The sequence below is a fragment of the Cupressus sempervirens genome, chromosome 11 (genome assembly GCF_028749045.1).
Source record: "Cupressus sempervirens isolate cs-2001-9-10 chromosome 11, ASM2874904v1, whole genome shotgun sequence".
In the NCBI taxonomy this organism is placed as follows: domain Eukaryota; kingdom Viridiplantae; phylum Streptophyta; class Pinopsida; order Cupressales; family Cupressaceae; genus Cupressus; species Cupressus sempervirens.
Genome location: NC_143128.1, coordinates 668724960 through 668749796, shown reverse-complemented (window position 1 = coordinate 668749796; position 24837 = coordinate 668724960).

Here is a 24837-nt window from a genome sequence, read left to right as displayed (position 1 = left end):
TTGATAAAAAATGAGTTAAATCAATTAAATCCTTTTTGTACTCAAATTGAATCAGTTAACTCCTTATTTTACTCAAATTAAATATGTTAACTCCCTTTAATTTGGAAATCTTCCTTTATGACTAAACTTCACCTTTAATCCTGACCGCTGATTGAAATCAATCTCAACCGTTGATGAATTTCAAGAAAGTCTATTTAAGAGACCCTCACCTCTTCATTTTGAAAGGTTGAATAAGAATTTGCATCGAATTGTTGCTAGAATTCATACTCACATTTGCTCATATTCACATACGCAAAGATCAAGTTTGACATAAATTTGACCAAATTTAACCATGGTTGACTTGAGTTGACTAGTTTCAAAAAGAATTTTTAAATAATTAAATGAAAGTATTTAATTAAATTGAGTACTTACTTCTAGTTAATTAAACAAAGTTATTTAATTAAATGAGAAGCCATTCCTAATTAATTAAATGAAGTTATTTAATTAAATAAGAAAAGTGTCTCTAATTAATTAAAGATTATTTAATTAAATAGAAAAGGTAATTATAAGAACATATCTCATTTTATTAAATTAAATATCTCAACAAAATCACTCTTTTGTTCAAAAACGAAAATTTCCAGTTCACTATTGATGAAAAATGAGTTAAATCAGTTAGCTCCTTTTTCTACTCAAATTGAATTAGTTAACTCCTTATTTTACTCAAATTAAATCTGTTAACTCTCTTTAATTTGGAAATCTCCCTTTATGAATGAACTTAACCTTTAATCCTGACCGCTGATTGAAATCGATCTCAACCATTGATGAATTCCAGGAAAGTCTATTTAAGATACCCTCATCTCTTCATTTTGAAAGGTTGAATGAGAATTTGCATCGAATTATTGCTGGAATTCATACTCACATTTGCTCATATTCACATACGCAAAGATCAAGTTTGACCAAAATTTGACCAGATTTAACCACTTTTGACTTGAGTTGACTAGTTTCGAAAAGAATTTTGAAATAATTAAACGAAATTATTTAATTAAATGGAGTCCTTAGTTCTAATTAATTAAACAAAGTTATTTAATTAAATGAGAAGTCATTCCTAATTAATTAAATGAAGTTATTTAAATAAATAAGAAAAGTGTCTCTAATAAATTAAAGATTACTTAATTAAATAGAAAAAGTAAATATCAGAGCATATCTCATTTTACTAAATTAAATATCTCAAAAAAATCTCTCTTCATTTGAAAAAGAGAAATTTTCAGTTCACTATTAATAAAAAGTGAGTTAAATCAGTTAACTCCTTTTTCTACTCAAATTGAATTAGTTAACTCTTCATTTTACTCAAATTAAATCTGTTAACTCCCTTTAATTTGGAAATCTCCCTTTATGACTGAACTTCACCTTTAATTTTGACGGCTGATTAAAATCAATCTCAACCGTTGATGAATTCCAGGAAAGTTTATTTAAGAGACCCTCATCTCTTCATTTTGAAAGGTTGAATGAGAATTTGCATCGAATTGTTGCTGAAATTCATACTCACATTTGCTCATATTCACATACGCAAACATCAAGTTTGACCAAAATTTGACCAGATTTAACCATGGTTGACTTGAGTTGACTAGTTTCAAAAAGAATTTTGAAATAACTAGACAAAATTATTTAATTAAATGAAGTACTTACTTCTAATTAATTAAACAAAGTTATTTAATTAAATGAGAAGCCATTCCTAATTAATTAAATGAAGTTTTTTAATTAAATAAGAAAAGTGTCTATAATTAATTAAAGATTACTTAATTAAATATAAAAAATAATTATGAGAGCATATCTCATTTTATTAAATTAAATATCTCAACAAAATCTTTCTTCAGTTCAAAAAGAGAAATTTCCAGTTCACTATTGATCAAAAATGAGTTAAATCAGTTATCTCGCTTTTCTACTCAAATTGAATCAGTTAACTCCTTATTTTACTCAAATTAAATTTGTTAACTTCCTTTAATTTGAAAATCTCCCTTTATGACTGAACTTCACCTTTAATCCTGACCGCTGAGTGAAATCGATCTCAACCGTTGATGAATTCCAGGAAAGTCTATTTAAGAGACCCTCATCTCTTCATTTTGAAAGGTTGAATGAGAATTTGCATCGAATTGTTGTTGGAATTTATACTCACATTTACTCATATTCACATAGGCAAAGATCAAGTTTGACCAAAAGTTGACCAGATTTAACCACGGTTGACTTGAGTTGACTAGTTTCGAAATAATTAAACAAAATTATTTAATTAAATGGAGTACTTACTTCTAATTAATTAAATAAAGTTATTTAATTAAATGAGAAGCCATTCCTAATTAATTCAATGAAGTTATTTAATTAAATAAGAAAAGTGTCTCTAATTAATTAAAGATTACTTAATTAAATAGAAAAAGTAATTATGAGAGCATATCTCATTTTATTAAATTAAATATCTCAACAAAATCACTCTTCAGTTCAAAAAGGGAAATTTCCAGTTCACTTTTGATCAAAAATGAGTTAAATCAGTTAACTCCTTTTTCTACTCAAATTGAATCAGTTAACTCTTTATTTTACTCAAATTAAATCTGTTAACTCCCTTTAATTTGGAAATCTCCCTTTATGACTGAACTTCACCTTTAATCCTAGCCGCTGATTGAAATCGATGTCAACCGTTGATGAATTCTAGGAAAGTCTATTTTAGAGACCTTCGTCTCTTCATTTTGGAAGGTTGAATGAGAATTTGCATCGAATTGTTGCTGAAATTTGTCATGCCCAAACTACGAGGGCAAAAACACACCATTTTTTTTGGAAAATGATTAATAATTAAACATGCTCTAAGTTTTAAATGAAAGTGATTGTAGTTTTAGTAAAGGTTCTCTCCATTATGTCTTAAGATTATAAACATGAGGGCGATTACATCGTTAAGATATTGAAGCTTTTGTTATAAGATTGATATCGATAAACTTATGTTCTTACATTTCTTATACAACATTATAGTAAAAGTTATATATAAAAAAAAATGATGTAGATGACTACAAAATTAGTTTAATGAAACAACTAAGCAAATAACATTGACATTAAAGCTTAATTTAAATAGACAATAACCTAAAGTATAAAGCTAATTAGTACTCAAATATTCAGACTTACTTCAATACCAAAACTAAATACATTTAAAAATTAATTAAAAGAAATCAAATCTAAATTAATGATTATATCCATAATACCTAAGAATTGAATGAATTGAAATTGAAACTAACTTACATCTATAATTTTTAAATTAAGACTAATAGATTTCTTATTATAACCATTACTTAATTAACATTAGATCTACTATAGATTTTAAATTACTAAAAGAAACTTTCTAAATTTAATACTTTTAATAAGCAACCAAACTAATCTACTAACTAACACTAACAAAATACAAGCAACTAAACTAAACTAATTTTAAACTAAAACTTTTTGAGTTAACATATATCTTTAAAACAATTAACATTAAAACAACATATTAATCAATTAACTAAAATTATTAATATTTAACAAATAACAAACAATAACAAACATAAAACTTTAATAAATTAACTAACTTAAATACTAACATGCTAAAAACTAAAACAAATATTAACTTAACTACTTACTAACAAAAAAAATAGTAATTTAACTTAACATATACTAACTACACTATCTAACTCTACTTCTAACTAATCTAAAATTTTAACCACTAACTTATGTAAAGCATTAAATAAAACACAGATTAAAAATTAACAATATACAACTAACATACTAACAACTAAGCGTATTAACCACTAACCTAACCACTAACTCTATCCTATACTACCTATACTCTACCCCCCCCTACACCCCTACTCTACTCCCCAAATGGGCACTTCCCAAAAGTTGGGCGCGCTACCCAACCTCACTGACCCTGCGTCAGTGGTACCCCACTTTCCATCCATGCAAGGACAAGCCCCAAGTTGGGCGCTCAACAAGATATGGAGGAGATTTCCAAAAGTTAAAAAAAACAACTTGATTGCCATGTCTTTTAAAAAACTTTAATACATCAACCTCAATCCAAAGCAATGAGGTGAGCGCTGAGCTAAGGAAAGGAGATGGGACATGGGTGGGCAGGGTGATGTCACCCCCCCCCCCCCATGTACACTTTGACTTGCTAAACCATTCAAAACAAAAAAAAACATTTTTAAAGCATTATTTTTAAAAAAGATGCCCATGGGAAGATGGAAAGGTATTTAAGACAAAAGATTATTAGGTAGCTTAGGATATTTAGTTTATTTTCTTTCTTTTTCTTTTTTAACATAAAGAAGTTATAAGGAAATTATATCATTAAAGAAAGATATATAAATATAAATTTGGAGAATCTTTGACAATATTCTCTGTTGTCCAAAACCATTAAAATGAGTCTCCCATACAAAAGACAGAGAGTTTTTACTCTCTTAAACATTTTTTTTTCTAAGTATGGATTAACAAAGCAAATGAATATATTTTTTTTTCTTAAGTTCTATAAAAATTTTTTTTTAAAGATGTATATATTTATGGAATGGATTTAAACCATGGATTTATTGATTTCTCTAACAACTTGAATTGAACTATAAATCATAATTATTATTATTATTTTTTCCTCAGCATAGTTTTCATTTTGAACATATAAGAAACTTGAAAATTTTGCTAGATTTAAACCAACATCATTACATCTTATTATGGTATGCATCAATCTAATTTAAAATTACGATTAAATCACAAGATAAGCAATTATATTCAACACCAATTTTATTGGGAAACCTAATTCAAGGGCTCAATCAGGAAAGAATCAGGAAGAAAACTTGGCTTCGTTGCCAATCTAAGAAAGTTTGAAATACCAATTTACATAGGATATCAATTCCAAATTTCAACAACATAATTGAATTTTCTTCATGACCCTCATCAAGGGATTTATAATTTTTTCTGCAACACATTACTAGAACCATGGATGGAACAGAATCTGATTAGGTGACAATAAGCATGTCCAAGAAATAATTCAAACGTGCATATTCCTACAAGTTTTTCACAAAGGGATTCACAATGAATCAAAACTAGGAAAAGGTGGATTCTTCCAACTAGGAGAAGTCAAGCACAACACCAAACAAATGCCGATTCGGGGCTATATACCAAGAACTTCCGTTCTTCCATTTCAACATACCATAATCATACAAGGTTTGTGCTGACAGGTAAGGGCCCATAACACCCTACCCTTTCTCCCTCTTCTCATCCTGAGAAGAGACTCTACACTGGTTGGAGTCTGACTAAATAGACCTTTCTCAAAATTGCTCACTTCTGCCCTCTCCAAGGGTGAGTAATACCAAAACACCTATGCAAGAAAAATCTCAAAATTGCAAACATAAACATGAAAGGAAATCATCCAAAAATAAAATGGTTTTCAAAGCTTTCAAACATACCCATAAACATGCAAACATTGAAAAAATAACAAGGTAGCATAAGCATGAAACAAGAATGAAATCTGAACAAGGGAGATCAGAATTCCAACCTTCACAAAGAGGTAATGGCAATGAACAAGTTTGAGTAGAGCTTCCCTTTCCTTGCTTCAATCTTCAAGAACTCCTCTCTAAATGTAAAGATTGGGTAACAACCTCAACTAGTCCAATGAAGGCCTCTAAATAAGCCTCCAACTCAACCACCCAAAAGGAGTAATAACTATTTCCACCCACTAGCAATTCTAGAAACTCCTAACTCAACCTACACTATGATTAAACCCTAAGTGGAGATGAGGTGAGGTAACCCAAGATAACCACGTGCAATTTTCGCACAAAGGTAAAATCAGACTTTTTGAGTGATCTCCAAAGTCAACAAAAGGTGCTTAGGGGTTGGAAAAGACCCCCAACCCATACTCATACCCCTTGGGTATAATTATTTCATGTTTTAAAGCCTTAGGAATAGGTTTAGAGCCACACAAAGGCTAGGAAATAATTAGGACCAACTAATAACTCTAAAAAAAGAGATAAGTACTAATCCAGATTAAGGGTGACTAAATTCGATTAAGAACTCAATTAGCAAACTAACACTAACTTAAACTGACTTAGGTCCATGGGTTACACAACTAACCCTAAACAACATACAGAAGAACATAACCAATTTACGAGTGTCAAGCGACACTAACAGAACATAATTATGAACAATAACATTTACTGAACATAGAAAGATACATACATACATCTCACAATACAATACATGAATTACGAACAACAAGGTTTCCAAACTTAGCACATAGAGATCAGTTCTATTCCTCTGTCGGTTTCCTCGACTAAAATATTTGCACACTCATTGCACACATCATTAGTCCTGAAAATCACATGTACATATATACCTATCAGAAATTCACATAAATTGAACCATACATCAATCAGGGTTTCTTCCATCCTACTTAATTCTTAACCATTAAAAATCTCTTAAATCAAAGTATCAATTGTACATTTAGCGATTTCATCAACATACATATACATAAAACATTAAATGAAAAACATCAATATATCTGAAATTAACATCACATAACATGAAATAATATAATATGTTCTAAGTATCAGATAATGTCTCGACATTTCAAGTTGTGAGTATCAAAATGATAAAATAACAACTAAGGCTACGAAGGGTCGGGGCGAGGCCTCACAGAATTCATACTCAAATTTGCTCATATTCACATACGCAAAGATCAAGTTTGACCAAAAGTTGCCCAGATTTAACTGCGGTTGACTAGAGTTGACTAGTTTCAAAAAGAATTTTGAAATAATTAAACGAAATTATTTAATTAAATGGAGTACTTACTTCTAATTAATTAAACAAAGTTATTTAATTAAATGAGAAGTCATTCCTAATTAATTAAATGAAGTTATTTAATTAAATAAGAAAACTGTCTCTAATTAATTAAAGATTATTTAATTAAATAGAAAAAGTAATTATCAGAGCATATCTCATTTTATTAAATTAAATATCTCAACAAAGTCTCTCTTCAGTTCAAAAAGGGAAATTTCAAGCTCACTATTGATCAAAAATGAGTTAAATCAGTTAACTCCTTTTTCTACTCAAATTGAATCAGTTAATTCCTTATTTTACTCAAATTAAATCTGTTAACTCCCTTTAATTTGAAAATCTCCCTTTATAACTGAACTTCACCTTTAATCTTGACCGCTGATTGAAATCGATCTCAACCGTTGATGAATTCCAGGAAAGTCTATTTAAGAGACCATCATCTCTTCATTTTGAAAGGTTGAATGAGAATTTGCATCGAATTGTTGCTGGAATTCATACTCACATTTGCCAATATTCACATATGCAAAGATCAATTTTGACCAAAAGTTGACCAGATTTAACCACGGTAGACTTGACATGACTAGTTTCGAAAATAATTTTGAAATAATTAAACGAAATTATTTAATTAAATGGAGTACTTACTTCTAATTAACTAAACAAAATTATTTAATTAAATGAGAAGCCATTCCTAATTAATTAAATGAATTTATTTAATTAAATAAGAAAAGTATCTCTAATTAATTAAATATTACTTAATTAAATAAAAAAAGTAATTATGAGAGCATATCTCATTTTATTAAATTAAATATCTCAAAAAAATCTCTCTTTAGTTCAAAAAGGGAAATTTCTAGTTCATTATTGATCAAAAATGAGTTAAATCAGTTAACTCCTTTTTCTACTCAAATTGAATCAGTTAACTCCATATTTTACTCAAATTAAATCTGTTAACTCCCTTTAATTTGGAAATGTCCCTTTATGACTGAACTTCACCTTTAATCCTAACCGTTGATTGAAATCAATCTCAACCGTTGATGAATTCCAAGAAAGTCTATTTAAGAGACCCTCATCTCTTCATTTTAAAAGGTTGAATGAGAATTTGCATCGAATTGTTCCTTGAATTCATACTCACATTTTCTCATATTCACATATGCAAAGATCAAGTTTGACCAAAAGTTAACCAGATTTAACCACGGTTGACTTGAGTTGACTAGTTTCAAAAAGAATTTTGAAATAATTAAATGAAATTATTTAATTAAATGGAGTACTTACTTCTAATTAATTAAACAAAGTTATTTAATCAAATAAGAAGCCATTCCTAATTAATTAAATGAAGTTATTTAATTAAGTAAGAAAAGTGTCTCTAATTAATTAAAGATAATTAAATAGAAAAAGTAATTATCAGAGCATATATCATTTTATTAAATTAAATATCTCAACAAACTCTCTCTTCGGTTCAAAAAGAGAAATTTCCAGTTCACTATAGATAAAAATTGAGTTAAATCAGTTAACTCCTTTTTCTACTCAAATTGAATCAGTTAACTCTTTATTTTACTCAAATTAAATTTGTTAACTCCCTTTAATTTGGAAATCTCCCTTTATGACTGAACTTCACCTTTAATCTTGACCGTTGATTAAAATCGATCTCAACCGTTGATGAATTTCAAGAAAGTCTATTTAAGAGACCCACATCTCTTCATTTTGAAAGGTTGAATGAGAATTTGCATCGAATTGTTGCTGGAATTCATACTCACATTTGCTCATATTCACGTACATAAAGATCAAGTTTGACCAAAAGTTGACCAGATTTAACCACGATTGACTTGAGTTGACTAGTTTCGAAAAAAATTTTAAATTATTAAATGAAATTGTTTAATTAAATGGAGTACTTACTTCTAATTAATTAAACAAAGTTATTTAATTAAATGAGAAGCCATTCCTAATTAATTAAATGAAGTAATTTAATTAAATAAGAAAAGTGTCTCTAATTAATTAAAGATTACTTAATTAAATAAAAAAAGTAATTATGAGAGCATATCTCATTTTATTAAATTAAATATCTGAACAAAATCTCTCTTTAGTTCAAAAAGGGAAATTATCAGTTCACTATTGATAGAAAATGAGTTAAATCAGTTAACTCCTTTTTCTAATCAAATTGAATCAGTTAACTCCTTATTTTACTCAAATTAAATCTGTTAACTCCATTTAATTTGGAAATCTCCCTTTATGACTGAACCTCACTTTTAATCCTGACCGTTGATTGAAATTTATCTCAACCGTTGATGAATTTCAAGAAAGTTTATTTAAGAGACCCGCATCTCTCCATTTTGAAAGCTTGAATGAGAATTTGCATAAAAATTGTTGCTAAAATTCATACTCACATTTGCTCATATTCACATACGCAAAGATCAAGTTTGACTAAAATTTGACCAGATTTAACCAAAGTTGACTTGAGTTGACTAGTTTTGTAAAGAATTTTCAAATAATTCAAATAAATTATTTAATTAAATGGAGTTCTTACTTCTAATTAATTAAACAAAGTTATTTAATTAAATGAGAAGCCATTCCTAATTAATTAAATGAAGTTATTTAATTAAATAAGAAAAGTGTCTCTAATTAATTAAAGATTACTTAATTAAATAGAAAAAGTGAGTATGAGAGCTTATCTCATTTTATTAAATTAAATATCTCAACAAAATCTCTCTTTAGTTCAAAAAGGGAAATATCCAGTTCACTATTGATCAAAAATGAGTTAAATGAGTTAACTCCTTTTTCTACTCAAATTGAATCAGTCAACTCCTTATTTTACTCAAATTAAATTTGTGAACTCCATTTAATTTGAAAATCTCCCTTTATGATTGAAATTCACCTTTAATCCTGACCGTTGATTAAAATCGATCTCAACCGTTGATGAATTTCAAAAAAGTCTATTTGAGAGACCATCATCTCTTTATTTTGAAAAGTTGAATGAGAATTTGCATCAAATTTTTGCTGGAATTCATACTCAGATTTTCACATATTCACATATGCAAAGATCAAGTTTGATCAATAGTTAACCAGATTTCACCACGGTTGACTTGAGTTGACCAGTTTCGTAAAGAATTTTAAAATAATTAAACGAAATTATTTAATTAAATGGATTACTTACTTCTAATTAATTAAACAAAGTTATTTAATTAAATGAGAATCCATTCCTAATTAATTAAATGAAGTTATTTAATTAAATAAAAAAATTGTTTCTAATTAATTAAAGATTACTTAATTGAATAGAAAAGGTAATTACAAGAGCATATCTCATTTTATTAAATTAAATATCTCAACAAAATCTCTCTTCAGTTTAAAAATGGAAATTTTCAGTTCACTATTGATCAAAAATGAGTTAAATCAGTTAACTCCTTTTTCTACTCAAATTGAATCAGTTAGCTCCTTATTTTACTCAAATTAAATCTGTTAACTCTCTTTAATTTGAAAATCTCCCTTTATGACTAAACTTCACCTTTAATCCTGACCGTTGATTGAAATCGATCTCATCTCTTCATTTTGAAAGTTGAATGAGAATTTGCATTGAATTTTTGCTGGAATTCATACTCACATTTGCTCATATTCACATACGCAAAGATGAAGTTTGACAAAAAGTTAACTAGATTTAACCACGGTTGACTTGAGTTGACTAGTTTCCAAATTTTTTTGAAATAATTAAATGAAATTATTTAATTAAATGGATTAGTTACTTCAAATTAATTAAACAAAGTTATTTAATTAAATCAGAAGCCATTCCTAATTAATTAACTGAAGTTATTTAATTAAGTAAGAAAAGTGTTTCAAATTAATTAAAGATTACATAATTATATAGAAAAAGTAATTATGAGAGCATATCTTATTTTATTAAATTAAATATCTCAACAAAATCTCTCTTCAGTTCAAAGAGAAATTTCCAGTTCACTATTGATAAAAAATGAGTTAAATCATTTAACTTTTTTTTCTACTCAAATTGAATCAGTTAACTACTTATTTTTCTCAAATTAAATTTGTTAACTCCCTTTAATTTAGAAATATTCCTTTATGACTGAACTTCACCTTTAATCTTGACTGCTGATTGAAATCGATCTCAATTGTTGATGAATTCCAAGAAAGTCTATTTAAGAGACCCTCATCTCTTCATTTTGAAAGGTTGAATGAGAATTTGCATTGAATTGTTGCTGGAAGTCATACTCTTATTTGCTCATATTCACATACACAAAGATCAAGTTTGACCAAAAGTTTACCAGATTTAACCACAGTTGACTTGAGTTGAATAATTTCGAAAAGAATTTTGAAATAATTAAAAGAAATTATTTAATTAAATGGAGTACTTACTTCTAATTAATTAAACAAAGTTATTTAATTAAATGAGAAGCCATTCCTAATTAATTAAATGAAGTTATTTAATTAAATAAGAAAAGTGTCTCTAATTAATTAAAGATTACTTAATTAAATAGAAAAAGTAATTATGAGAGCATATCTAATTGTATTAAATTAAATATCTCAACAAAATCTCTCTTGAGTTCAAAAAGGGAAATTTTTAGTTCAATATTGATAAAAAATGAGTTAAATCAGTTATCTCCTTTTTCTACTCAAATTGAATAAGTTAACTCCTTATTTTACTAAAATTAAACCTGTTAACTCCTTTTAATTTGGAAATCTCCTTTTATGACTGAACTTCACCTTTAATCTTGACCGTTGATTGAAATCGATCTCAAACGTTGATGAATTCTTGGAAAGTCTATTTAACAGACTCTCATCTCTTCATTTCGAAAGGTTAAATGAGAATTTCCATCGAATTGTTGCTAGAATTCATACTCACATTTGCTCATATTCACATACGCAAATATCAAGCTTGACCAAAAGTTGATCAGATTTGACCACGATTGACTTGAGTTGACTAATTTCGAAAAGAATTTTGAAATAATTAAACGAAATTATTTAAGTAAATGAAGTACTTACTTCTAATTAATTAAACAAACTTATTTAATTAAATGAGAAGCCATTCCTAATTAATTAAATGAAGTTATTTAATTAAATCAGAAAGTGTCCCTAATTAATTAAAGATTACTTAATTAAATAGAAAAAGTAATTATGAGATCATATCTCATTTTATTACATTAAATATCTCAACAAAATCTTTGTTTAGTTCAAAAAGAGAAATTTCCAGTTCACTATTGATCAAAAATGAGTTAAATGAGTTAACTCTATTTTCTAGTATAATTGAATCGGTTAACTCCTTATTTTACTGAAATTAAATCTGTTAACTCCCTTTAATTTGAAAATCTCCATTTATAATTGAACTTCACCTTTAATCCTGACCGCTGATTGAAATCGATCTCAACCGTTGATGAATTCCAGGAAAGTCTATTTAAGAGACCATCATCTCTTCATTTTGAAAGGTTGAATGAGAATTTGCATCGAATTGTTGCTGGAATTCATACTCACATTTGCTCATATTCACATATGCAAAGATTAAGTTTGACCAAAAGTTGACTAGATTTAACCACGGTTGACTTGAGTTGACTAGTTTTAAAAAAATTTTGAAATAATTAAATGAAATTATTTAATTAATTGGAGTACTTACTTCTAATTAATTAGAAAAAGTTATTTAATTAAATGAGAAGCCATTCTTAATTAATTAAATGAAGTTATTTAATTAAACAAGAAAAGTGTTTCTAATTAATTAAAGATTATTTAATTAAATAGAAAAAGTAATTATGAGAGCATATCTCATTTTATTAAATTAAATATCTCAACAAAAACTCTCTTCAGTTCAAAAAGAGAAATTTCCAGTTCACTATTGATAAAAAATGAGTTAAATGAGTTAACTCCTTTTTCTACTCAAATTGAATCAGTTAACTCCTTATTTTACTCAAATTAAATCTATTAACTCTCTTTAATTTGTAAATCTCCCTTTATGACTGAACTTCACCTTTAATCCGGACCGCTGATTAAAATCGATCTCAATCGTTGATGAATTCCAGGAAAGTCTATTTAAGAGACCCTCATCTCTTCATTTTGAAAGGTTGAATGAGAATTTGCATTGAATTATTGCTAGAATTCATACTCACATTTGCTCATATTCACATACGCAAAGGTCAAGTTTGACCAAAAGTTGACCAGATTTAACCACGGTTGACTTGAGTTGACTAGTTTCAAAAAAAAATTGAAATAATTAAACGAAATTATTTAATTCAATGGAGTACTTACTTATAATTAATTAAACAAAGTTATTTAATTAAATGAGAAGCCATACCTAATTAATTAAATAAAGTTATTTAATTAAATAAGAAAAGTGTCTCTAATTAATCCAATATTATTTAATTAAATAGAAAAAGTAATTATGAGAGCATATCTCATTTTATTAAATTAAATATCTCAACAAAATCTCTCTTCAGTTCAAAAAGGGAAATTTCTAGTTCACTATTGATCAAAAATGTGTTAAATCAGTTAACTCCTTTTTCTACTCAAATTGAATCAGTTAACTCCTTATTTTTCTCAAATTAAATCTTTTAACTCCCTTTCATTTGGAAATCTCCCTTTATGACTGAACTTCACCTTTAATCCTGACCGCTGATTGAAATCGATCTCAACCATTGGTGAATTCTAGGAAAGTCTATTTAAGAGACCCTCATCTCTTCATTTTGAAAGGTTGAATGAGAATTTGCATCGAATTGTTGCTGAAATTCGTACTCACATTTTTTCATATTGACATACACAAAGATCAAGTTTGACCAAAAGTTGACTAGATTTAACCACGGTTGACTTGAGTTGACTAGTTTCGAAAAGAATTTTGAAATAATTAAACAAAATTATTTAATTAAATGGAGTACTTACTTCTAATTAATTAAACAAAGTTATTTAATTAAATGAGAAGCCATTCTTAATTAATTAAATGAAGTTATTTAATTAAATAAGAAAAGTGTCTCTAATTAATTAAAGATTATTTAATTAAATAGAAAAAGTAATTATGAGAGCATATTGCATTTTATTAAATTAAATATCTCAACAAAATGTCTCTTCAGTTCAAAAAGGGAAATTTCCAGTTCACTATTGATCAAAAATGAGTTAAATCAGTTAACTCCTTTTTCTAGTCAAATTGAATCAGTTAATTCCTTATTTTACTCAAATTCAATCTGTTAACTCTTTTTAATTTGAAAATCTTCCTTTATGACTGAACTTCACCTTTAATCCTGACCGCTGATTGAAATCGATCTCAACCGTTGATGAATTCCAGGAAAGTCTATTTAAGAGACCCTCATCTTTTCATTTTGAAAGGTTGAATGAGAATTTGCATCGAATTGTTGCTGGAATTCATACTCACATTTCCTCATATTCACATACGCAAAAATCAAGTTTGACCAAAAGTTGACCAGATTTAACCACGGTTGACTTGAGTTGACTAGTTTCAATTTTTTAAAAAATAATTAAACAAAGTTATTTAATTAAATGAAGTACTTACTTCTAATTAATTGAACAAAGTTATTTAATTAAAGGAGAAGCCATTCATAATTAATTAAATGAAGTTATTTAATTAAATAAGAAAAGTGTCTCTAATTAATTAAAGATTATTTAATTAAATAGAAAAAGTAATTATGAGAGCATATCTCATTTTATTAAATTAAATATCTCAACAAAATCTCTTTTCAGTTGAAAAAGGGAAATTTCCAGTTCACTATTGATAAAAAATGAGTTAAATCAGTTAACTCCCTTTTGTACTCAAATTGAATCAGTTAACTCCTTATTTTACTCAAATTAAATCTGTTAATTCCCTTTAATTTGGAAATCTCCATTTCTGACTGAAATTCTCCTTTAATCCTGACCACTGATTAAAATCGATCTCAGCAATTGATGAATTTCAGGAAATTCTATTTAAGAGACCCACATCTCTTCATTTTGGAAGGTTGAATGAGAATTTGCATCGAATTGTTGCTGGAATTCATACTCACATTTGCTAATATTCACATATACAAAGATCAAGTTTTACCAAAAGTTCACCAGATTTAACCACGGTTGACTTGAGATGACTAGTTTGGAAAAGAATTTTGAAATAATTAAATGAAATTAGTTAATTAAATAGAGTACTTACTTCTAATTAATTAAACAAATTTATTTAATTAAATGAGAAGTCATTCGTAATTAATTAAATGAAGTTATTTAATTAAAAAACAAAAGAGTCTCTAATTAATTAAAGATTATTTAATTAAATAGAAAATGTAATTATGAGAGCATATCTCATTTTATTAAATTAAATATCTCAACAAAATCTCTTTTCAGTTCAAAAAGGGAAATTTTCAGTTCACTATTGATCAAAAATGAGTTAAATCAGTTAACTCCTTTTTCTAGTCAAATTGAATTAGTTAACTCCTTATTTTACTCAAATTAAATTTATTAACTCCCTTTAATTTGAAAATCTCCCTTTATGACTGAACTTCACCTTTAATTCTTACCGTTGATTGAAATTGATCTCAACCGTTGATGAATTTCAGGAAAGTCTATTTTAAGAGACCCTCATCTCTTCATTTTGAAAGGTTGAATGAGAATTTGCATCGAATTGTTGTTGGAATTCATACTCACATTTGCTCATATTCACATACACAAATATCAAGTTTGCCCAAAAGTTTACCAGATTTAACCACAATTGAGTTGAGTTGACTAGTTTCGAAAAGAATTTTGAAATAATTAAATGAAATTATTTAATTAAATGGAGTACCTACTTCTAATTAATTAAACAAAGTTATTTAATTAAATGAGAAGCTATTCCTAATTAATTAAAGATTATTTAATTAAATAAAAAAAGTAATTATGAGAGCATATCTCATTTTATTAAATTAAATATCTCAACAAAATCTCTCTTCAGTTTAAAAAGGGAAATTTCCATTTCACTATTGATCAAAAATGAGTTAAATCAGTTAACTCCTTTCTCTACTCAAATTGAATCAGTTAACTCCTTATTTTACTCAAATTAAATCTGTTAACTCCCTTTAATTTGAAAATCTCGCTTAATGACTGAACTTCACTTTTAATCCTGACCGTTGATTGAAATTGAGCTCAACCGTTGATGAATTCCAGGAAAGTTTATTTAAGAGACCCTCATCTCTTCATTTTGAAGGTTGAATGAGAATTTGCATCGAATTGTTGCTAGAATTCATACTCACATTTGCTCATATTCACATACGCAGAGATCAAGTTTGACCAAAAGTTGACCAAATTTCACCATGGTTGAATTGAGTTGACTAGTTTCGAAAAGAATTTTGAAATAATTAAATGAAATTATTTAATTAAATGGAGTACTTACTGTTGAAAATGAGAATGAAGTAACTGAGAGGGGGAGGGGGTGAATCAGTTACCACAAAAACATTTCACAATCTCTTAGATGTCTAAAATCTTGATCTTAGTTGCAGCAAATACTAATAATTAATAAGAACTGATAACCTAAACAAGTCAGCAATCATGAACACTAGAGAGACCAGATTTAACGTGGAAACCCAATATGGGAAAAACCACCAATGTAACTAGTTACTTTTTTTCACTCTTCTGAAGTGAGCCCTGTTAGGAGCCAACCCTGTTAAAGGTTACAAAACACACTGTTAGGTGTGGCCCTGTTAGAGGATTTAATCACCCTATTAGGAGTGGCCTTGCTAGAGGTCTTTAGAACAATTCAACTGAACTGTCACCTTGTTAGAGGATTTACAATAGGGCTGTTAAACCCACTCTGTTAAGAGATTTTGAGTTCACTGTTACAATGGTTAGAAAACAACAATTAAGTGACCTAATATAATGTGCAACTTATCTTTGCTGATTGCAGATCTTTGTTATGCTTGACTAGATCCTTACTGATCACATAAAACTTTGCAGCTCCTTCAATGCATCTGATCCTTCATCACACTTCTTCAACATTCGCTCATATGTTCAATATTCGCTCATTCCATATCCATACATTCGCACTCTTATGCATCCAAACTCTTACATCTTATGAATTCACAACTTGATCTTTCATATATACCTTACAGATTATCTTAGTCGGCTCTAATCATCGACCAATAATCAAACAAATACAATAGTTGGCTAGAAATAATTAAAATTACAAACTAACAAATCCCTTTACTGGCCGACACTGCTTGGTTAATACTATTCAGAAAATAATTCCTGTGTTAATCGACTGAGCTCGGTTAATACAGCGAACTCCGTGACATCCCTTCAATCACCGGGAGAACTCGGTAAGTATAGATGACCGAGTGAGCTCGGTAGAAACTGTCTTTGCCAAATTCCCTTTGGACACTGAGTGAACTCGGTAAACATTGACTTTCCTTTGCTTACCTTCTCATCTCGGTAAACACTAACTTTTCTTTGGTTACCTTCCCAACTCGGTAAACACTAACTTTTCTTCGATTACCTTCCCAGCTCGGTAAAAACTAACTTTTCTTCGCTTACCTTCTTAGCTCGGTAAACACTCTGTCACAGTTTCTTTCGATCACCGAGTGAGCTCGGTAAGTACTGAACTTCTTTCGTTAACCAAGTTAGCTCGGTAGAAGCTATCTTTACTGTGTAATATACAACAATGCTCGGTAGACTCTGTAAACTACTATGCTTACCTTCTAAGCTCAGTAGACTCTATTTGATGACTGATATGATATTTGTGTAACATCAAAGACAATATTCAATTAACCAATTGTATCCAACACTTACTTCTAATTAATTAAACAAAGTTATTTAATTAAATGAGAAGCCATTCCTAATTAATTAAATAAAGTTATTTAATTAAATAAGAAAAGTGTCTCTAATTAATTAAAGATTACTTCATTAAATAGAAAAAGTAATTATCAGAGCATATCTCATTTTATTAAATTAAATATCTCAACAAAATCTCTCTTTAGTTCAAAAAGGGAAATTTCCAGTTCACTATTGATCAAAAATGAGTTAAATCAGTTAAGTCCTTTTTCTACTCAAATTGAATCAGTTAACTTCCTATTTTACTCAAATTAAATCTTTTAACTCCCTTTAATTTGGAAATCTCCCTTTATGACTGAACTTCACCTTTAATCCTGACCACTGATTGAAATCAATCTCAACCATTGATGAATTTCAGGAAAGTCTATTTAAGAGACCCTCATCTTTTCATTTTGAAAGGTTGAATGAGAATTTGCATCGAATTGTTGCTAGAATTCATACTCACATTTTCTAATATTCACATACATAAAGATCAAGTTTGACCAAAAGTTGATCAGATTTAACCACGGTTGACTTGAGTTGACTAGTTTTGAAAAAAATTTTAAAATAAGTAAACAAAATTATTTAATTAAATGGAGTACTTACTTCTAATTAATTAAACAAAGTTATTTAATTAAATGAGAAGCCATTCCTAATTAATTAAATGAAGTTATTTAATTAAATAAGAAAAGTGTCTCTAATTAATTAAAGATTATTTAATTAAATAGAAAAAGTAATTAGGAGAGCATATCTCATTTTATTAAATTAAATATCTCAACAAAATCTCTCTTTAGTTCAAAAAGGGAAATTTCCAGTTCACTATTGAGCAAAAATGAGTTAAATCAGTTAACTCCTTTCTCTACTCAAATTGAATCAGTTAACTCCTTATTTTACTCATATTAAATCTGTTAACTCCCTTTAATTTGGAAATCTCCCTTTATGACTGAACTTCACCTTTAATCCTGACCGTTGATTGAAATCGATCTCAATCGTTGATGAATTCCAGGAAAGTCTATTTAAGAGACCCTCATCTCTTCATTTTGAAAGGTTGAATGAGAATTTGCATCGAATTGTTGCTGGAATTCATACTCACATTTGTTCATATTCACATATGCAAAGATCAAGTTTGACCAAAAGTTGACCAGATTTACTTATGGTTGACTTGAGTTGACTAGTTTCGAAAAGAATTTTGAAATAATTAAACAAAATTATTTAATTAAATGGAGTACTTACTTCTAATTAATTAAACAAAGTTATTTAATTAAATGAGAAGCCATTCCTAATTAATTAAATGAAGTTATTTAGTTAAATAAGAAAAGTGTCTCTAATTAATTAAAGCTTATTTAATTAAATAGAAAAAGTAATTATGACAGCATATCTCATGTTATTAAATTAAATATCTCAACAAAATCTCTCTTCAGTTCAAAAAGGGAAATTTCCAGTTCACTATTGATCAAAAATGAATTAAATCAGGTAACTCCTTTCTCTACTCAAATTGAATTAGTTAACTCCTTATTTTACTCAAATTAAATCTGTTAACTCCCTTTAATTTGGAAATCTCCCTTTATGACTGAACTTCACCTTTAATCCTGACCGCTGATTGAAATCGATCTCAACCGTTGATGAATTCCAGAAAAGTCTATTTAAGAGACTCTCATCTCTTCATTTTGAAAGGTTGAATGAGAATTTGCATCGAATTGTTGCTAGAATTCATACTCACATTTGCTCATATTCACATGCGCAAACATCAAGTTTGACCAAAAGTTCACTAGATTTAACCACCGTTGACTAGTTTCGAAAAGAATTTTGAAATAATTAAATGAAATTATTTAATTAAATGGAGTACTTACTTCTAATTAATTAAAAAAAGTTATTTAATTAAATGAGAAGCCATTCCTAATTAATTAAATGAAGTTATTTAATTAAATAAGCAAAGTGTCTCTAATTAATTAAAGATTATTTAATTAAATAGAAAAAGTAATTACGAGAGCATATCTCATTTTATTAAATTAAATATATCAACAAAATCTTTTTTCAGTTCAAAAAGGGAAATTTCCAGTTCACTATTGATAATAAAAATGAGTTAAATCAGTTAACTCCTTTTTCTACTCAAATTGAATCAGTTAACTCCTTATTTTACTCAAATTAAATCCATTAACTCCCTTTAATTTGAAAATCTCCCTTTATGACTAAACTTCACCTTTAATCCTGGCCATTGATTGAAATCGATCTCAATCGTTGATGAATTCTAGGAAAGTCTATTTAAGAGACCCTCATCTCTTCATTTTGAAAGGTTGAATGAGAATTTACATCGAATTATTGCTAGAATTCATACTCACATTTGCTCATATTCACATATGCAAAGATCAAGTTTGACCAAAAGTTGACCAATTTTAACCACGGTTGACTAGTTTCGAAAAGAATTTTGAAATAATTAAACGAAATTATTTAATTAAATGGAGTACTTACTTATAATTAATTAAAAAAAGTTATTTAATTGAATGAGAAGCCATTCCTAATTAATTAACTGAAGTTATTTAATTAAATAAGAAATGTGTCTCTAATTATTAAAGATTATTTAATTAAATAGAAAAAGTAATTATGAGAGTATATCTCATTTTATTAAATTAAATATCTCAACAAAATCTCTCTTCAGTTCAAAAAGGAAAGTTTCCAGTTTAGTATTGATCAAAAATGAGTTAAATCGGTTAACTTCTTTTTCTACTCAAATTGAATCGGTTAACTCCTTATTTTACTCAAATTAAATCCGTTTACTCCCTTTAATTAAGAAATCTCCCTTTATAAATGAACTTCACCGTTAATCCTGACCGTTTATTGAAATCGATCTCAACTATTGATGAATTCTAGGAAAGTCTATTTAAGAGACCCTCATCTCTTCATTTTGAAAAGTTGAATGAGAATTTGCATTCAATTGTTGCTAGAGTTCATACTCACATTTGCTCATATTCACATACGCAAAGATCAAGTTTGACAAAAAGTTGACCAGATTTAACCATGGTTGACTTGAGTTTACTAATTTTGAAAAGAATTTTAAAATAATTAAACAAAATTATTTAATTAAATGGAGTACTTACTTCTAATTAATTAAACAAAGTTATTTAATTAAATGAGAAGCCATTCCTAATTAGTTAAATGAAGTTATTTAATTAAATTAGAAAAGTGTCTCTGATTAATTAAAGATTATTTAATTAAATAGAAAAAGTAATTATGAGAGCATTTCTCATTTTATTAAATTATATATCTCAACAAAATCTCTCTTCAGTTCAAAAATGAAAATTTTCAGTTCACTATTGATAAAAAATGAGTTAAATCAGTTAACTCCTTTTTCTACTCAAATTGAATCAGTTAACTCCTTATTTTACTCAAATTAAATCAGTTAACTCCTTTTAATTTGGAAATCTTCCTTTATGACTGAACTTCACTGTCATGCGCAAAGAATAAGGACAAAACACACACACAATTTTTTTTTGAACTAAATAAGATAATGGGGTCAACAAATGTTCTCATGATTAACTAAGATTAAGCAAGACAAGATGGTCGAAAAGGTTTTAGGGGTTTTACTATAATGGACCTAGTCGTGATCAATTGTTACAACCTTAAGGATGGTCTAATTAACTAGGCCCTTACTTCTAAATGAATAACTTGAACGTCATTACAATCTTCAACATTTACTTCAGACATAATGTCATTAATTAACTTCTTTCAACTTCATTCTAATCTACATTTTAAAGCTTTAGTCCAAAATCTATACTAGCCTTAGAATTCCCTCCAACATACTTATACAACCTAAATAATTAATTTAGTGTTTGCTATAAAATTGATGACTAGAACAATTTCAAATTGATCTATAAGTTACTAAACTTTGTTCAAACTTTATTATAATTTAATGTCCGATATTGAAATGTCAATCATTACAAGAAACTAACTTAACTCTTAAATAGTATCGAACTAGTTATAAAACATTAAGCCTATTTTAATTTAAATATCCTAATATCAACTTAAACTATTAAATTAGAACTTATAGTATCCTAAATTTAAATTTCTATTCCATACTAACTTCATTATAACATTATGGTCAATTCTTAACTATCAACCTAAGCATATATGCATAACACAAAAGATCATAAATTAACCAAGCTCAATATAAAACAAGAGACAATTTAAATGCACCCTAATCTCATAAAGAAATTATAATCTAATCAATAACTTAGTAAGAATCTAATCTAAGCTAACGATAGAACTATCCACGAATTAATAATACCAACTACTAATCATATTTTACATTTAAGGTGAAAATTTCAACAATTATCAATTGATTAACGTTAATTTCTACTAACTCAATACTAATTTAATACTAAGCTAGATCAAAGAAAACATTAATTACTAAACTCTAAAACAATTTTAATCTAAACTAACTTAAAAATTAAACCAAAAATGATAACAACATTCAAAATTTAATTTTAAACTAACTTAAACCTAAAGTACTCTAATTATGAAATCTAACTACCCTAACTCACTAATCCAAGATCTACGTATACCTGACAACCCCCACAAGGGAGCACACGGCCCAAGTCTGTGCGTTGTAGACTATCCCTTGCCTTGCGTGGGGGAGATCCAAGGAAAATGGATGAGCGCTTGGGAGAAGGTGAGGGTATTAAAGGTGGAGATTTTGTTTGAAATATTAAGTAGCAATTTTCCCCCTCTCCACCCGTCACATCACTCCTGATCCAATGCACTTTCCCAGTGCTGACCAAGGGAATGGCACTCTGTCCATCCTACGGTACGATCCCCCTATCCTTGCTACACACGGCAGGGTCTCCAGAGGCACTTGCGAAACAAGAGGGAGTGTATTAAGGCTGTGCCTTAAATACAACATGCTTACCTCCCATCGGTCCAACGCGATACCAACTGGCAAGCCGGAGTTGGGATTACGTGGGATGCTGTAGATGGTATACTTTAAACTTAGACCTCCCTTTAAACACAACACTTAATGCATGTAGGGGGTTAAGGAGGATTGCGCCTAAGACCTAGAAGATTTCAATGCAATGGTTAAATGCATAAAGTTTTGTTGTTGAGATCTTCCCACGAAGTGTAATTTTAATTGCATTCAACTCATATTTATTTTATAGATTTAATATTAATTTTAGTTGCAGTTTATGAGAATAAGATAGGGAATATTCTCTGTGACCAGGAACTGGAAAATAAAAACTTTCCCATACATTTTCTAGAGAGGTCTTTTAGGCCTGGAGGTGCACATTTTGTTAGAAAACCAATTTTGACTAAGTATTGGCATAATATTTTCTTTACTATAAATTCATTTTTATCTTAAGAGTGCATAGGGATATAACTTGTCTTCCATCTAATAAATTATGTCTTATTTGTTCATTATACCACAAGGTGAATCTTCCTTCCTTTCTGATTTCAAGGAATACATGATCTCTAGTTCAATTGATTATATTCAAAATGAAACTTAGCAATGAAGGTGTTAACTTTGTGATTTGCAAAGTAGGATTTCTAATTCATCTAATTACTTAACCATATATTGAAACTTCAACATCTCAAATTGCATTTTAATAACATAATTGGAAACTTGGAGATTTATAATTTAGTGTCAATATCTATCAATCTATTTTCTCACAACATATGAAAAATTTGAAACCACATAAGATCAATACAAGGAGGTGTTCATGATCAATTTCTTTCTCTATTATTTATCCTGGTTCAGGGCTCCATCGGGAAAGAACCAGTAAGAAAACCCGATGTCTTTGCCACTACATCAATTTCAATTACAATTTACATGATATTACAAATTCATGAGTTTTCTTCAAGGATTCCACAAGAGAATTTTTATCAAATGTCTATATTGCATCAAGGGTAAACATGGAAGAGACAAGAACCAACATGGAGATAACAACACAAGGAGATAAGCAAATTGAACATGCATTCCCACCCGATTGCACAATAGGTCCAACAATGGACCAATATAGGGGAAAGGTGGATTTTCTCAATGGGAGAAGTCAATCACCATACCTTCACTTAGCCCTTTCGGGGCTAAAACTTCAAGAACTTCCATTCTTTCACAAGGCCCTTTCGAGGCTATATCCACAAGGATTTTCATTCTATTCCACATTCAAGAATTCTTATTAACAACAAGGTATGGGATGACAAGTAGGGGCCCATACACCCTACCCTTTCTCCCTCCTCTCTCCATGAGAGGAGAATCTACACTATTGAGGTCCAACTAATGTGCTTTCCCCAACATGGCCACTTCTTCCCTATCCAAGGGTGAGTGTTGCCAAAAACATCCCCATGAAAACTCTCAAAAACAATAAACACACCAAGAAGACATATGAATAACATGAAAAGAAAATAAGATAAAATCCCTCCCAAATCCACCCCCAACACACAACAAGAAATGCAAAACTACACAATGTCCCCAACATGATTCAAGCAAGATTCAAAATATGAACACACATGAAGAACCATTCATGAAGTGAAGAACTCCTACCTTTATAAGGAGTTATGGCAATGGTGGTTTGAGAAGAGCTTCCCTTTCTTCCTTCAATCTTCAAGACTTCCTCCAAAACTAGAGGATTGGGTGACAACTAAAACTCCCCCAAAAAAGCCTCTAAGTATGGTCCTTAACTCCACTAAGCTTCAAGTAACTCAAGATGAAGGTTTGGTTTCACTAACCCAAGTAAAGAGCAACCCATTTTCGAAATCAGCCTATAATAGGGTTTTTAAGAGACCCTAAGAGTCAACCTAGGAGGCTAAAGGGTTGGAAAGTACCCCCACCCATACCCTTACCCATAGGGGTACTTAAATTTAATGTTTCTAAGCCTTTAAAGGCTTATTTGGAACAATTAAAGGTTAGGAGAATAGTAAGATCAAATAACAACCTTTAAGAATTACAATATACAATTAGCACAAAATTAACAAATAGTTTAGCTCCGCTTTTTCGTTGAGTTGTCTCGGCTAATTTTCCTGCACACTCATTCCACACATCAGTAGGTCCAAAATCACATGCATAATGTGAATTACATATTAGAGGAATTATATGAATAAAAACATCCATTTCTTAATAAATAGTTGTTTATCTAATTCTACTCATATTTCTAACCTTTCGACATGCATAGCCAAATGTGTTAGTGTTGCGTACATTTTCTTCATTGTTATGCATATTTAAAAGCATTAAATGACACAATCAAATAACTGAAGTAAACATCACACATTGTAAAAATAGCTTAACAATGTTCAATGTATCCAATAATGTTTTGA